This window comes from Poeciliopsis prolifica, unplaced genomic scaffold (genome assembly GCF_027474105.1).
Source record: "Poeciliopsis prolifica strain line A6 unplaced genomic scaffold, Auburn_PproV2 SCAFFOLD001, whole genome shotgun sequence".
Taxonomy (NCBI): domain Eukaryota; kingdom Metazoa; phylum Chordata; class Actinopteri; order Cyprinodontiformes; family Poeciliidae; genus Poeciliopsis; species Poeciliopsis prolifica.
Window position 1 is genome coordinate 17,032,004 of NW_026562376.1, and position 16,593 is coordinate 17,048,596.

A 16,593-nucleotide genomic window follows, 5' to 3' on the forward strand; every position below is an offset into this window, starting at 1 on the left:
TTCATTTCGTGCCGGGAAGATTTCCCTCCTTAATCCCGGCCCAAAAGAAAAAAATGAAATCTGTGTGCCGGATTTTGTGCCGAGAAATGAGACGACAGATGAGACAACAAGGAGGAGGGAGGAGGAAGGAGGCTGCGAGCTGCCCGTCGGCTCCAAACTCCACCATATTGCAGCAGCATTGGTGGAAAAGATGAACACACACATAAACGTGAGCGGTTGGTGACTAAAGCACACAGAGAACATATGGTGCGTCCTCAGCCAGCGACGCCTGTTGCTGTTGCTGCAACAATAGGGGCCTGGATGGCAAGAGGCAAACACACACACACACACACACACACACACACACCACACACACCAAATGGTCGTTAGTCAGTCGGTCTGCGTTGCTCGGACCCAGAACAAATCCACGGATTTGCATTTTGCTCCTCCCTCCCTCTCCCTCTCTCTCTCTCTCTCTCTCTCTCTGTCTCTGTTCTCAACACACACACACACACACACACGCACACACACACGCAAACACACACACACACACACACACTTCCTCGATCTCTACAGGTGCATGGAGCTCTCAAAACAGATGTCAACGAACTGGAGAGGAGAAGGAGAGGCACTGAGGGGGAAGAGGGACTGTGGGGGAGGAAAGTGGAGACTGTTTGCCCAGAGTGACTGACAAAGCAGGCTTAAACACAATGACCGACACACAAACGCCCTCTGCTTTCTCTGTTACACTTTCAGGATAGTCACAGCTTTTCATTTATTGACAAAAAAATAAAGAAAAGAAACTAAACCTGTGAGTATGATCTTTCAAGAGATGCCACCATCCGTGAAGAGTCAAGAACTTGAACAGATTTAGAAATATGTGTGAAAAGTTTCTTGATGGAGATAATAATGATTTACTTATTCATCAAAGCGTATGTTCTGGACTCTTGTCTGATGCTTTTTTGTTTTGTTTTTTAAATGTGACACGTGCTGTTCGTTGGTGCTTTTGTTAACTGAATTTATGGGAGATTACAGGTGTTGCATTTTGTAAATTACAAGCAAAAAAAAAACTTTTTTTTTCTTTTTAAAGTATTGTATATGACCTGTCCATCACCTGGCAAATTCCAATGTCAGGCTGGTGGATTGGTGCATCTCAATTGAAAAAAATAAAATTAAAAAAAAGTGGAAAAAAAGTCTCTGAACTAAATGCACACAATACTCGCTCTCGAAGCATTTCAGTTTTAATTTTAAACAGAAAAAAAAAAATCTGTATTCAGAATTATATTTTAACTTCTATTCTGTATGATTCAAAAATACTACTTCTGTCAAAGAATCCAGTGGAGGCTTTTTCCTTCATAATCCTTAGTTAATAATCCTAAATGGACTATATTTGGATTCAGAATAGGCAACTCTCTGATTCCAGAAAACTGCAATTTAGCATCTGACAGACAAATTGTTATATGTCCGTCTCTGGATAATTTGAGTATTTATTGTTGCAAACAAGTTGTATTTTTGTCTTCCTAAAACAAAAATATTTGCAGTTTAAAAACTGATCAATTCTACATTTTTAACTGAAATAAAAAAAATATCTTGCCACATGAATCACTTCTCTCAACTTACACCTGGGCTTTTCTTCCATACACACATCATAATAGAGTTAAAATCAAGCAAACAAACACTCTATTGACAAACCAATCGGATTTCTGAGTTCAGCTCAAAAATATTTACCTCTAAACCTCCATGCTGTGGTGGGAAAGCATCACGGAGCATGACATACCACCACCATGCTACAACATAGGTCGCATTCTGAGGGTCCAGAGTTCCTTCTAAAAGTTTCAGGAGCAGCTCACTTAATAAAAATCAAATGTTGCAAGTTTTTTGATCAAGATAGAAGCTTTGAATCCCACAGAAACTGAAGGAATCAAGATTATCTTCATTCACGAACAAAAACAAATGTCAATGAAGTTTAGCCGATTATTGTTGTACTCAAACGAAGTGGCCGGGCTTCAGAATGATGCTTTTACTGACCAGAAAATGGCAGCAGTTCTTCGCTTTTGTGCATTTTAAGGCAAAAGTATAAAATAAAGTGACTTTCCATGTGTTTGACCTGGTATCACTGATCCCTTAATTATTGTCGGGTTGAAAACTACTATCTCTACGGAGGTGCTTGAAAACTTTTTCTTTTCTCCTTTCTAAATCATAGAAGAGAAAAAAATGGAACAGTTCAAAATTGGCAGGTCTGACCTCAAAGACGTCTGGAAATCGGCGTCGATTGGTGCTGTGCACCATTTGATGTTTTCCTATCGCATATCAGAACTTTTCAAGCATAAAATTGTCAGATCACGTTGCAAATATTTTTTTAAATCAGTATCAGACAGAAAATCATGATTTTTTTATTTTTTATTTTTTTACAAAAACAACTTGCATGATTAATTTCTGCCACTGAAATATTGCAGTTCAATAAGTCTGCACTTTTTTCAGCATTTCAAAACCAACAGACAAAATGCATGGATTCAGTCTGTTTTCTCAGCTTGCACCTCCTCATTACCACTAAGTTCACGCTCATCTAAACACCACAACAACAACAAAAATATCAACAAACAGGCACCAACTCTTCTTCTCTATATATATATCTTCTATATAAATATAGAGATATATATATATCTGACAAACGGCTCACTGTTCCAGAAGAAGTGCATCTGCCCTGTTTCATCCTTAAGGGCTGTAATTTTCCTCCAATAATTACATTGTGGTTTGGCCTGCCCTGCCACAGATCTCAGGCTATGAAAGGGGCTGAGAGCAGCCCTTTAATCAATATTTAAAACACAAGAGTGAAGGGGGTTAGAAGGATGTCCTGAGAAAAGTCTCCACCAACGCTGATAATGACAGAAAAGGAAAACAAGACACAAACACGGATCAGATGTCACACAGCAGAGCGAAGCTGTGTCTGCTTGAACAAAAAAAAAAAAAAAAAACTGAAATCTGTTTTCAGTCCAAAAAAATCTGAGGGGCTTTCTTCCCCTCCCTGATTTCAAAAGCCTGTATGTTGGTGTTTTCCTGAAGCAGATGATGTGCTGCGTCCACTGGGTAAACACGAGCTGTTATCAGCCTGTGGCCTGGTTCCCTGACTGGGGCCTGCCTGCCTGCCTGCCTGCCTGCCTGGCTGCCTGGCTGTGTGGAGAGAGAGAGAAAACCCCGCCGATGCAACAAGTCCCCCATTCACTCCCAGCTTTGTTAAGCTGCCTCCCAGCTCTGCGAGCGGAAAGCTTCTCTTCTCCAACACGCTGCTCCATTTACGGACACCCGTGGGCTCAGCTCTACCGCGCGAAACGCACCAGAAGAGGGAGAAAAGGGGGAAAAGAAAGTGTTAAAAGAGCGAGGTGTTTTGGGTTTTTGTTTTTTGTTTTTTTCGGGGTGGGGGGGTCTCGGTATCGAAAAGGAAAATAAAACTGGAGTGGAAGCGACAGCGGCTGTGAAGCTCTACGCGGTTCAGGGATAATCAGCCGGATAGACTTGTTTAACATCCACATGTTGAGATGTTTCTTCCCATTTGGCTCAAACTATTTATTTATTTATTTTATTTTTTTTTTTTTTTTAAGAAACACGCGAAACGTCCGGGGGATTTGAGACGCGCAGGCTGAAGAGGAGGAGGTGGCGGAGGGGATGAAGTGGAGGAGCTGGAGTGGGGGGTAAGGGTTGGAGGGGGGGACTCCTCCTCGGGAACTTACCTCGATCCAAACGCCGCTTTTTCCTCCTTTAATTCCCACACTTTCCCATCGGATCGGAGCCGCCGCGGAACCGCGAAGCGCTCGGCCAACTCCGGAGTCCGCCCTCGGCTTCGCCTTGACGGAGGATCGGGGCGCGCTGAGTGCGTAAAATGCGCAGCGTCTCTCCAAGGATGCGAAATATGCGCGGAATGGGAGCAGGAATGAAATGAACGCAGCGGACTGAGTTGAACGGGGCGGGGTGAGAGGGACTGGCGTCACCCTGGATGAAACGGAGTGAGTGAGTGAGTGAGTGAGCGAAGGGAGGATGGGTGGAAAAAAAATAAAGGAAAGAGAGGAAGGGAGGGAGGGAGCGGACTGTAAGGGCTGCGTTCAACAACAAAAGAAAAGAGTGCAGCGCCCAAACTCTGTTCAGCTGAGCTGGAGGAGGAGGAGGAGGAAGAGGAGGAAAAGGAGGAGGGAGGCAGATAAAAACAGGGCCTGTTCTGCTCGGCTGACGACCAAACTGATAGGATGAAGCTCAAAGAAGGCTGCTGACAGCAGCTTTGGACGAGTTAATTTGGAAACTTTTAGAAGCACTTTAACCAATAACACCACGACGTCCAAAACTGTGTGTATTTGTGCAGACAGACTGCATGCGTCAGGCCTGTTTAGATTCAGGTATGGAGAAAGTATAGCCAGTGCTTGAATGAATTACTACTTTGTTCCTCAACTTGACAAGTTTTCTGTGATCTGATAGAATGGTCTCGATCATTTGACCTAAAGGTTTCAGAAAGTCACGTTAAAACTGTTTCTGTGGACATCGACCTTTAATTTTGGCCAATAAAATGTTAATTTCAGCAGGAAGGTGTTTGTTTCTTGTTTCTTACACTACTAGAGAGAGAAAAAAAAACATCCCTCAGCATGACGCCGCCACTGCCATCTACTCAGTAAGTTTTATTAGTGCAAAAAGACACGAGCAACACAATAAAATTACCAATCAATGTTTCTCAGTTTCCTAGTGTCTTTCGAAAATATTCTTTGGACTTTGACTAGTTCTCGTACCAATTTTCATTGAAAGGTTCTCCTTACGACTAAATTTAGGAATAATTCTAAAACACATTAACTTTTTTGTAAATGTATATATATATATATATATTTATATATATTTTTTGTTTTGTTTTCAGAAATAAATTAAATTATTCTATTTGTTCGCTAACTCACAATTATATGTCGCTTAGACTTAAAAATTGTCTTACGTTTAAGCAAATATTGAACACTTTCATTTGTTTAATTCTGGGGGGAAAAAATCTAATTTTGACAAATTTCTTTTCAATTTTCTATGCAACAGAGAAATTGGCATCCCAATACTGTCACCATTATGCCATGCTATACTTGAGGTAAAGAGTTTGAATTTATATCCTTTGGACAAAACCTTCTAACTATGACTTCTCTAAGCAGAGTATTTCATAAGTTGTTTATTTTTAAGCATTTTTTTAGTTCTGCCCATGTCTAACCAAAACCACACATTTTAAAGTGTAAAATGTAAAGTGTCTGAAATCTTTGCCTTTAAGAAATTAAGGAAGGAAAAGGAAGAACAACACAGAACAAACCCAGGACCGGAGACGTTCACCATCCACCAGTTGATCATTTACAGCAAGTTCCCAGTTAATAGTTTCTGGCTGTGAAACTGTGTTACCTTCAGCATTTCTCAAAGATTAGAAATTGAGTCAATTAACAAACAAAACTTTCCTTTAAAACAGCGAAAGACCTACAGTAGGCCTGAAGAACGTCTGATTAAGACCAGCTGATCTGACTCGATGCAAGTAAAACGGAAAAAGACGATGGACGACCGATTGCATTTGCGCTGTACTTTAGGCAAAACTCAGTGAGGTGCGTCAGATTTATGATCCAACCCAAAACTAACAAATGAAAGCCTCACACAATGTTGATATTCCTTCGAGTTGGTTTATTTTCAGTTCAGACAGAACGAGTCCAGGGTTTAAGTCTGCTCAGAGGAGTCAGACTTTAATTTAACAAACAGTGAGATTAAACTAACAGCGTCAGCTCCCCCACACCCACAGACTGCCCTGAATGCACCCCCCAGGGCTGGTGTGTGTGTGTGTGTGTGTGTGTGTGTGTGTGTGTGTGTGTGTGTGTGTGTGTGTGTGTGTGTGTGTGTGTGTGTGTGTGTGTGTGTGTGTGTGTGTTTGGGTGGGTGGTGGCGGCTTTGTGTCCCTCTCCCTCAGATCTTTGAATGCAGCAGGCGGCCGCCTCTGCCTCATAAAGGAGTTGTTGTTTACTACTAAGCTCTGCCTATCTCAGGTTTCACCCCCTCTGGCTGTTCTGGACTGTCATCTTAGAGGGAGGGGTTGTGACTTAAAACAAACACAGATATGCCGGAGTCGCATCCCCTGGAACATCTACTGCAACCCGACACCGCCGCCGAGCCGGGCTTGACGGCAGGAAAGGCATTCCACGCGGCAGCGTGTCAGTGTTTGCATGAGTAAGATGAAATTCTTCCAGACGAATACAAACAGCTGATTCACGAGTGGACTGTGTGATTGTTGGCCGAGCGAAGCGGCTCTCAATCTCAGACTTGGAGCAATGCAAACACGGCGCCTGCCAGTGAAACATTCAGCTCGGTGACCTTGAGGTCAACAGTCTGACCTCAGCTCTGACCTCACCTGGTTTCCTGATGTTTTATTAACGCCAGGGATGCCAGGAATCTGACACTCTCTTCCTGGGAGATCCTTTGCACACCGAAGCAAAAGAAAAGCCATCTGACTCTCAGTTTTGGAGATTTAACCATCAGTGGTTAGTTTGTGTGCTCTGATCTGAACTTGTTGAAAGAAACCAGTTAGAAAGTTAACCTTTTAACCTTAGCCTATGATTTTATCTGCTGTTTTCTTTTCTGATGGTGATTAGGATAAAGATTTAGTCTAAATATATGCAGGAGCCACCTTGTGGTTGGGTGGGCACAGTGGTGGTTCTTGCATTTATTTTGCCCAACGTTCACTGATCCACAAAAGAAAAAAAAATCTGTAACTTATTCCAAACATAAAGAAAGATAAAAAAAATAATTTGGTATCAATGGATCTAGATGCAGTCGAAAACAAAACATTTACTCACGTTAAACAAGTTGACAAGGCCCAGATGATGATGAGCTTCTGATACAAAGTCATCAGAAGTTGAGCTTCCAGTGTTTTTCTTTGATAAAAATGGAGACACAGCTTTAGATGTATTTCAAGGCAGAACGTCAAACAGTCTGCTTTTTCATTTGACATTACTGGAAAATGCCAAGGAAATCGGTCAGAATTCCCATAGGTGCTGCACTCCACAAGTCTGCTTTGTCCTTTAGAAAGCTTTCCAACTTCACTGTTAGTCACGCTTGGCCTGTGTGTACGTTGCGCACACAAGGGGGAGATGCCCGGTCACAATAACTCAGTGGTGTTCAAGCTTTTTACAAAACCGTCCACAACTGACCTGTTGAAGATACCTGTGGGCCACTAAACCTATATAAAACAATTTTTCTATTCATGAAAGCAAAACTGAAAACACTAGTGGTTGGTCAATATTTGTCAGCAGATGTCCTGGAAACTTTATTGATAGCACTTTGTGTTTTTCAAACAATATAGACTATATTTAAAAAAAAACAAACAAACAAAAGCTATACAGAGTATGTATTTAATCAGGAAATTAAATATTTACGACTTAAGTATAATTATTATAGACACTGTATACATGTATATTATTGTAATGTTTTAACTTTTAGCGTGAGCAGAGAGTCACAATCCCAATTTTAACAACTGGCTTTGCTTGGTGCAGTAAGTAGAGCGTCACTGTGGTTGAAGAAGAATTTTACTACCAGGATGACAAATCCTGAGCAAGCCTCGTCATTTCCTAACAGCAAGCCCGTCGTGTTTGTTTCTGTTTGTGGGATCTGGAATGACGTGCAACTAAAATGTTCCGGCTGTTTTACCTCTGTTATAAAAGCACCGCTGAGACTAACTTTATTTAAGGATAATATTCTCAAGAAGGAAAAAGTCGGTGTTCACCTTTTTTTTTTCCCCCCTATGAGAGTATGTTTTTAAAAGTTCTGATTTTGTATTTAATGACAGTTTGACCACAGTTTTGGTCATTACATATCTGACTTCTCTGGGTCAGAAAAGGAGCTCTCAGAAAGAAGAAAGCCTTCATGCAGAATATGCATTACTTTGCACTCACTTTGAAGACTTTTACAACCCTTTGATATAAATTCACTGTTGAGAGATATGTGACTCTGAACAGTCTTAGTTTTTTTTTTAAAATTTTTTGGATTAATAGTAGGTTTGGCTTCCAAGCAGACTCCAGACAGTTGGATAATAAATAAAGACAGAGCACATGGAGTCTGGGGGGAACAATGAAAATACTAGAAACGAGAGAACAAATAGAGCAAAAAATAAGCTCTTAAAAACAACAACAAAAAAAGAATTGATCTAAAGAGAAGCATGAAGTACACAAGAACAAAGATATATATATTTTTTTAAATTGACATAACAGTCATGTTATTGGACTGTGGCAGGAAGCCAGAGTACCTAGAGAAATCCAACACATGGGCAGAACATGCAAACTCCATGCAGAAAGGCTCCAGGTCAGGATTTGAACCCAGGATCTTCTTGTTGCAAAGCAACAGTGCCAACAGCTGTGTGACTTTGCAGACCCAGCGCCGACCTGCTGGATAAAAATAAAGCAGATTTACACAGATCTAGGTTAGATAAGCAGCACATTTTTCCTTAAAGATTATTATGACGACATCTCTGAGTTTTTCAACCTGTCAGTGATGCACATAAATCAGTTCAGAACGAATACATATATAATATGTATGACATATATATGAAGTTGTCTTCTACTCATGGATTGTCTGCCTCCATCTCCCAGAATCTCCTCCATCTTCACTTTGTTGCCCCAATCCTGTGTATTTATCCTCCTTCTCTACCTTCTACTTTCCTTCCTGCCTGGCAACTTCCTTTTCAGCATCCTTTGGTCAATGTATCCATCATCCCTCCTCTGCACGTGTCCAAACTATCTATTAAACTATTTCAGGGGTGGTCAGTTCTCTCCATCCTGTGAGCATTTTAGTCTTCACCCCGTTGCCACTGCATTGTTCCACCCATTCCCTTTTCATGCACACTTGGTTTCTGTGTTGCTCCACAGAGCTTGCCTCCACTTCTTCAGATCTCTGAATTGCACAAAAGGGGCCGGAATAGAGGAGGACTTCCTCATATTACATAGTGTGATTTGTTGTGCATTGGACCCAAATGCATGCAGGTAAGTTCATGCTTAGCTGGATGTGTTTTGAAGAACACACTTACAGAATAAAGATGACATGGTGGAGAACAACGAGGAGCAAAAGAAGTTGTCAAAACCTGAACATAGCATTTCTACAGAGTGGGTAAAGCCAACATTCAGCTTTTGGATGACCATACTCTAAACTCTTTTGAAACGTTTTGGACTAAGCAAAAACAACAAAAAAATATGTCTCTGAGTCAGGAAATGTGTGTTTTTTTTAAAAAATTGTCTAAGTCTGACAAGTCTATTCAGATGGCTTGCCTTCACAATAAATGTTTGTGGTTCTTGGTGTTCATTTGTGCTTGAGTTTTTATCACAACGGGGTCTGGCTTGTTGAACGGATTCATTCCTTTATGTTCATTCAGTTCTTTATCATTTCTTATGTTCTGTTCTCTGTGTATTTTGAACTTGACTCTTATTTTTGTGTTTAGACCATAACATTCTCTGCAAAATTCGTTCTCAAAATCAGTGTGCGAGTCTGAGAAAACCTTCTTTCTTGTGAGGCATCTGAGAAATATGAAGTTGGTTGCTGCAGAAGGAAAGATGTGGTGAAGTATGAAGCCTTTGCCAGCAAGAACTTATTTTTTTTGCAGCCTCATGTAAAAGAGCTCAATTCTATGTTCGTGCAGAACATGACCAGGCTTTCAGTTTTTTTCCCTCTTTGGTTTGTAAATATTTGTGTTTTGGTTCTGCTCCCTCTGTGCTTCCTGTCTTGATTTTCACCCTCACTCAACTGTTCGGCATTCCCTTAATTTTGCTCACCTGGTTTCCGGGTTACTAATCACACCTCCTCGGTTTAAGCATTAATTTTGATTGCTAGAATATTCCGCTCTTCTCACTTTTGTCCTTTGAGCTCCACTTTTTTCTTAATTAAACAATTTAAACCATCCTCAACAGCACAAGTCTTGTGCTAACCTTTCTCTGTTTGTGTCTTTTGCAACTTCAAAAGCGGATTTTTTATTTATCAATTTTTTTTTTTTTTTTTTTTTTACTAAACGAAAAGGTTTCCACAACTCTGTTTGACAGTAACAGAAAAACTGGCCGTCATTTCCTTTGTGGTTTTCATGGCGACAAAATCCAGGTAAAAGCAAGTGGAAAATTGTTGTATTTTAACAACATAAGTATGCCATTAACACAAACAGAAAAACCAATTAAAAACGAAAAAAGAAACACAGTGAAACCTTGACACTTTCCTGTCAGAGCTGGATGCCACGGTGAATGGATAATCCACCTGAAATAAAGGCAGCACTTCAGTGCAAAAAATTAATTAAGTTTTCACCTGATGGAATTCATTCCCTTGAATGAAACGAGTCTCGGGCATAAAAATCCTGGAGCACGGGCGCATTCAGCTTCATAATGACGCGTTTGGCCTTGAGCTGCGTGGCTGGAACTCAGCCGCCTGCCTTCGCATGTTGGTAATAGCCGTCTGGAGAGTTTGTGTAAGTTTCATTTAACCTTCAGTAGAGTGCGCCTTTTGTATGTGTGTAAGTTCTGTTTTATGTCGCCTTCTTCTAAACACCTGGGTGAATACGTCCACAACACACACAAGGCATTCATGTACCTTGTAATTACACGAGATTTTCCAAACACTCTGATCACTTCCCTTGAAACGCTTCCTTTCTTCAACCTTGAAGCTGCGTGACTATTTAGAGATACAGGATAATGTCATGTTTTTGTATAAAATCAGTTTACCAACCCTAACCTTACCCTAAAGCTCCTCTTCCTTGAGAACGTCTATCTCTGTACATTTGGTGTTACTTTCTCTACTTCTTTTCTATGTGTCTTGTTTTGACATTTCAGGCGCGTCAACGAGAAGTTGGCTGCCTACTCACAGGGACTTAAATCCTCACATAATAAAGACAGTGAAATTTTAGCAATATGATTTGGAGGGAGGGAGGGTGGAATGCAATGTCAGTGTAAACACAAGCTTGCAGGAAGACTTAAGTCTCCTGCTTCCTTTGTGTGTTTTTGAAAGACTTTGCTTCAGTCGAACAGGTAGAAGAACTGGCTCCTATTGAATGTTTGACATTTATCTGACTCGTCTGCACAGACAGACAAGAAGACATGAAAGATAGCAGCAGCAGGACTGAGCGGAAGGGACTCCGTCTCCATGATTGGCATTGATCCCACCGCTCAGAGGAGAAGCCAGGAAGAATGAACGACTAAAGAGCTTCCAAGCATCTTTACTCCTCTGGAGCCTCCAGAGTAAAAAAAAAAAAAAAAAAAGCTGATCGAATCAGTTTTACCTTTGTGTCATTATGTTGTGTTATCATTGTGATAAGTGGTCAGAGACAGCATTTGAATCGGGAACCTGACAGGACAAATGAGAGCTGGACAAATGCTCCACAGAGAAAGACCCAAGAACTGATAAAATGTTTGTTTTTTGACATAATCTGTTTCTAAATGTGTGAAATGTTGTCTTCACGTTGAAATGGCAGGCGTGGTCAGTATATAACCAAATTGTTTGACTTGTAGGAAGTTTTCTAGCAGTTTCTGAAAGTTTTCTGTTCACCGTTGTATTGTGACATGCACAGCTTGTCAAACAAATCTTTGCATATTCTCAAAGCAAACTGAGATTTGTTTATTTTATTTGCAATTGTGAATAGAGATCTGAAGACATACAGGCTCATTCAAATACTATTGATAAAATTCATTATATTTTAGCAGCTCAATTCAATAAGTGAAAAACATTCTGTACACTGGTGTCTTTTGTTGGTGTTAATTATGATGTTCTGTTTACGCCTTTCGAAAACACATTTATGATTAGAATATTACATCAGATCAGTAAAAACATTTCTCAATCCACGGACACAGGCTTTAAACGTGTTTTAGATTTTATTTAGCTTTTATTTCACCAGGATAAAAACCCATTGCATTGCATTTAAAACATTTCCACAACACAGAGAGGGCCAAAAATCCTTCAGTGATGATGAAGACCAATCACTGATGGCAGCTTCTCCCTCCAAGGGCGACACAAACAGGTAGTGAAGTTGAGGGACAATTACTTTGTCACATAGGCTCAGGCTGGTCTAGATGCTATTTTTTCTATTATGTGAATGAAACATCATTTAAAATCGCTTTTGTATTTATTCAGGTTATTATTATCCTCTCTTATAATTTATTTCATGATCTGAAACAAGAAATCTGTAAGGGGATAATACAGCACTGTATTCGTCCCATTCTTAATAACAAGCCTTTATTGATAGTATAAATAAAAATTACAAAAACTAATTTGAGTGTGAAAAAGTGCTGAATCCAGTATTATTGGAAAATGATTTGGTCTATGTAGAGACAACAAAACGCAACATCTTGTAAGATAAACAAAATATCCCGTCTATTATAGAGTACAAAAAGATCCCTCCTTCCTCAGTGCGTCATCCCCTTTAGACAATATCATTTAGTGTGACCCTCTTTGCGTTGTATAATTGTTCATATAATTTTTTGGTGAACAAAAGCAGCTATTCAATCCGCTGACCTTTATCATGATTTCCAAGAGCTCTCTCAGTAAGAGTCCTTCACTCTAAGAGAAGAGTGAGGATGTGCTGACACACAGAGACAGACATAATGGGAGCTACAGAGCTGTAGGAGTCTCATTTGATAATGCCTCCGCCTTCTCGAGTCTCTGTCTCTTCTCAAAACAATGTGATATCGTCAAGCAGCTGTAGATATTCACCCAGAGCGAGCTTTGAACAAGTAAGAGAGAACAAGACAAGTCAGCGCATAAAAACACAGACACAAACCCTGGAAGCAGCACTCAGCACCAGCAAAACATCCGCAGGCTTTGTAGTCAGAACTTTGATTTAATTTACTAATATATTAACATGATGATTTATCGATTGCCTTAAAGGCAACGGACTGTTTAATTGAGCTCATCAAGAAGTCAGAGGTCAATCTCTGCTTTATTCAAGTTAGTACAGGTTTGATTTTCTGCTTTCTATTTTTGTTTTTTTTCTTGTTTTGCTAAAAGATGAATATTACAGAAAAGAATCACATTTTAAATGAAAACAAAGTTTATTTTTGGTTTTATATTTTCTAAAGCAGGACTTAGTCACTTATAGTTTGTATCCTGATCACAGCAGACAAAATATGTAGCAAAAGTGTGAAGAAACTGGAAGTGATTCTTATGTACGATTAATGAGCTCGTCAGAGTGAACATCAGACAAATAAAACATATGTCAGACCAGTGCAAATAAATACACAAGCTATTTTATTAATGGACTATAAAGCTTTAATTTCAGATGTTTTTCTATGGAAGCCCAGAATCTGGACCTGTACACTCTGTATTTTATGATTTATGATTAGAATATTACATCAGATCAGTAAAAACATTTCTCAATCCACGGACACAGGCTTTAAACGTGTTTTAGATTTTATTTAGCTTTTATTTCACCAGGATAAAAACCCATTGCATTGCATTTAAAACATTTCCACAACACAAGTGTTGTCAGGGAACAACGATAACACAAGTGAAGTGTGTGCTCTTACTATTGGTTTCAAACGTTTTTTTTTGTTTTTTTTTTTTACATCAGAACATCTAATGATTTAAATAACTATTTTTTCCTTCTTTTTTCCCCAAGCATAGCTTTTTTTTCTTTTCTTTTTTTAGGGAAATAGGTTGCGACTCCAGAAAATATTCAGTAAATAGGACTTTTTGGGGGTTTGATCAGGGTCATAATTTGTCACGTTCAAAACTACTCACCCGGCCCAATTGGGATCAGGATATAATTCAATGACAATATGGTGTTGTATAAGAAAAAACACAATTAATTCAAAATATATGTGTGATTTGAGCATTTAATAAACCTTATGACTGCTTGTCTCCAAGATTTATCAAAAATTACCAAGAGAAGTGAAGCCCAACAACCAAGATACTATACATGGATACACGTGTTCAAATATTTGTTCAGAACTTTAAAGTATCAATCTTATACTGCATTTAAAAAGATTCCCTGGCAACAGTTCCCTGGTTTGAATAAATACATTTCAGTAAAGATGGATGAAACAACTTCAGCACGTCCAGCCTTTATTAGAATTTCATATAAATGTGTAAAATGACCAAAAAGTAAAAAAAAAAAAAAAGTTGGGGTTTTATAAATCCTTTGACTAACAGTTCATTTTATGGTCTTACTTCTCTTTCTTCTGTCTCTTCTCTCCAGCTTGGAATGACCGGCAGCAGCTGCCGTGCAATAACACGGAGCAATCAGGCGCAGACAACCAAAAGTGCTTTTATTTGAGACCGAGATAGTCATCGTTGTTCCCTGACAACACTGCAGAACAGATCTCTATTTAAATCTTACTCTGAGCTCTCGTGGGAGCAGAATTTGAATTTAAATAGGCGATTTGAACCAGGCAGAATGAACACACAGTAAAAAAAAAAATAGAAATGCAACAAAGCAAAGCTTCCCACTGTGAGACTAGCACGGGGAAAAGAAACGTAACAGCCTTGGATTGGAGTTTTCTGAAACTACCTTCACTGATGGTAGTTGCACACATTATTTGTTTTTGCACTGAAAACTTCAGAGCTGCATTAAAGGGGAAGCCCGCCTTCGTTTCTTGATGTCTTCACTCAGGGGAATGTGGGCGTGTGTCCATGTGACTCCATTGCATAGAGCAACAATGTTAACAATAATGCAATAACAATAATGTAACGGGTAATAACAAGAGGAGCTCAATTGTTCCCTGGGCGAGCCGGAGCGGAGAGGAAGCGATCATAACATGCTTTCAGAGCCTCCAGCAGCAGTTGTGAAATGAAAGCATCAGAGTTGGAAATCGCCGCAGGATAATGTTACTTTTAGTATATTCTTCGGCGTGCTCAAAGGCTACACTTGATACACACTCACTCTGACAAATACTTTCCTTTCTAAAAAAAAAAAAAAACACACGTAGAGGTTAGAGGGTGTAATATTGCATTATTAGGTGTGCTGCCAGAAATGTAAATAAAAACAGACTGTTGTGTGTGCTCTGATTTTTTTTAATTCAATTTCAGATTATTTGAATAGAATAGCATTTATTGTCATTGAACAGGATTCAACGAAATTTCTATTGCAACTCCCGTGCAAAAAGTCAAAATATACAATATTAAATAAACAAACACACAATAATAATAATATATACAACTAAAATTAACTAAAGGCACTCAACACACCAAAGAAGAAGCAGCAGGTCCAATTATGGTAAAGTGCAGATGATGTGACAGTGCAAGTGCAATGGCTGTGTGGGGTGGGGGGTATGTGAGGTTATGATATGTGTGGGAGGGGGCGGCAGGGAGTAATGGCTCTGACGGCTGTGGGGAAGAAACTGTTTCTCAGTCTGTTTGTTGTTCTAAAAGTAAGAAATTCAGAAATTCGGTTGCCTGTTTGGACGCCGATTCATTCAGGTGAAAACGATTTAAAATGAGATTCTGTGGAATAGATATGAGCAGTCAGTATCCTACCATCACTACACAGTTGTCTTGAGAACTCGGTGAGAACATTTTAAATCGGAGGACAAACAAGTTGAACTTCTACAAACTTCTATGGGAGGATATTTTTGATCTGTTAGAAAAATACACAGAGCTGATTGAATGTTTGGCAGTGAAGACAAAGACCAGATCCTCTGGAATTGCTATGAAACACGTCCGTGGAAGTGTCACGGTTTTGGTTGGTCATTGCTCAACACCGCCACAGAAACTGCAACGAATGCTACCTAAGATCAGAGGCTGGTTGAGGAAAATGTGAAACAAGCCAAGAAGTGGATCAAACTTTCCTTAAGTTGATATCAAAGACTGGTAGACGACGTTGGACATCCCAATATTTTACTCGGCTATTTTGGGTTTACCTGCAGTTAACTTGACCTGCAATGAACATTTTTGACAGGGAAAGTATTTGACACTAACTTGACATGTTTACACATCCATCTATGTTTTAAAATTTTATTCTATTCATATTGCTATTTCACTAAACTTCTCTTGGAACAAAGGCTGAATTTTTTGCAGCACAGCGATGCTGAAGTAGACATTTCAGCCCAACCTTTAAAACTGAGTTGAAAATTAAATTACCAACTGCACAACGCAACAATCCAAAGGCATTTCTCACTTTTGCTTTGTTTATTTTTGATTTTATTTTCTTTTTAAATGACTATACAGTGGACACACAATGGACACCAAATTAATTGAAAAGCAACACAGAATTAAAAAAATCTCAATTCGAATGCCTGTGCAGTTCACGTTGGGCCGTGCAATGCAAGGGCGGCATCATCAATAATACATCAACACATGCGCGTACACACCCATTTCCCCCCACACACCTTTTCAAAGGCTATTGTGGAATCTGTGAGGAGAAATGAACCTTTTCATCCATTCAGTGACTCCTCTATCTATTTCGGTCTGCGATGGGGTCAGCTCCAATTCAGAAAGCTTTTACACCGCTTCTCTAACAGTCTGTCTCAATTTAGTGAAAAGAAAATTGTTGTGGAGGTTCACTTGTCGTTCTGTGCTCAGAAAATTTGAAGCATTTTGACCCCAATTCTTATTTTTATTTTTCGCTTTATTTTCATTGGAAACACATTCCTCTTTATTTCTGTTGAGGGCGGAAAGTTTAAG

At 39.5% G+C, this 16,593-nt stretch overlaps 1 protein-coding gene across 1 annotated transcript in view; it reads right to left on the reverse strand.

Annotated features, from left to right (window-relative positions):
* tead1a (TEA domain family member 1a) overlaps positions 1 to 3,878 on the reverse strand; it is a 43,482-nt gene extending 39,604 nt beyond the window's left edge. The window contains exon 1 of the mRNA XM_055058085.1: positions 3,708 to 3,878. The gene's annotated coding sequence lies outside the window, so the exon portion shown is untranslated. The remainder of the gene's footprint in view (positions 1 to 3,707) is intronic.
* Positions 3,879 to 16,593: the final 12,715 nt, after the last annotated feature.